Genomic DNA, 1,248 nt, shown 5'->3' with positions numbered 1-1,248 from the left:
TAATGGAAAGGAAAACTGTTAGATGAACCATGACCCTCCCATTTTTTTGTAATTTATGAGCAAGAGATGAAAATGATGTAAAAGAAAAAATGCTTCTATACTAGAAAGTAGAGCATGATTAACCCAGCTGTTGTCAAGATGGGGGACTATGTTTGTACACTTTAAAGCTGCAATCCTGCATCTTTTTTAAAAAGTTAATTATCTAATCATTCCTTCTCAGTTATCTACTTACTCTAGTGTTCACATATTATCTGATAGGATTACTCTCCGGGAAAAAATATAGTCCAGAAATTTACAGGCAAGAATAACCATATCCATGCTGCTGTATCTCCTAGTAGTCACTTATTCTATCCATAAGAGTTGGCTCTTTCATATTTTTAAAATAATGTTAAATTACACAAAATACAGAGAGATTAATTCTCCAAATCTGAATTCCATGCATGTTTAAGAAGGAAAAAGAACAATAAAAATTAGAATGAACAAATCCTGATTATGTAGAAAGACAGAAGGATGCAAAAGAGGTGGATAGAGGAGACAGAGAGAGGGGAGTAGGGGAGAGCAAAGTTAAAAAAGCTAGAGAAAGCAGAGAATGGAATACTCAGAGAAAAGTCAAGGCACAGTGTACTTTCTTCTCTAAGGCAGACACAGCTTCCTAGAGTCAGTCAGAAATCAAAGACCTCACTGGAGCTAAGATAGGAAGTTCAAACAAATAAGAAACATTTACTCAGCCCCATCCTGTGGTTTACAATCTTAAGTGACCAGCCTACTATAGGGGCTTGGTAATTTGTTCATTTGATTCACTCAAAGTACCATACACGTGTAATGGGTGCGGTGCGCACCGTCGGGGGGATGGACACTCGTGAAGCTCTGACTTGGGTGGTGCAAGGGCAACATTCATAACCTAAACATTTGTATACCCGTAATATGCTGAAATAAAAAAAATTTAAAAATAAAATAAAATAGCAAAAAAAAAATCTTCTCGAAAATTCTTCAAATGTAAACTAAACATTCTACTGGAGAATATATCCATATGCTCTCCCCACCTCCACCCAGAAACCCACAGTGGAAGTGTGCTTCACGCGTAGCAAAGACTCACCTGAATGAAACAATATGTGGAGGATGTTCTCAAGGACTTGTAGATTATCCCCTACTGGTCTGCATTGTTTTGGTCTCCATTGCTTGCTTTTTACTGATTGTGCTTTTTAAACATATAGTAATGCAATAGCAATTTAATGATATCATCCTCAC

Source organism: Propithecus coquereli, unplaced genomic scaffold (assembly GCF_000956105.1).
Source record: "Propithecus coquereli isolate 6110/MARCELLA unplaced genomic scaffold, Pcoq_1.0 Scaffold225, whole genome shotgun sequence".
NCBI classification, from domain to species: domain Eukaryota; kingdom Metazoa; phylum Chordata; class Mammalia; order Primates; family Indriidae; genus Propithecus; species Propithecus coquereli.
This window is presented reverse-complemented; position numbering follows the sequence as displayed.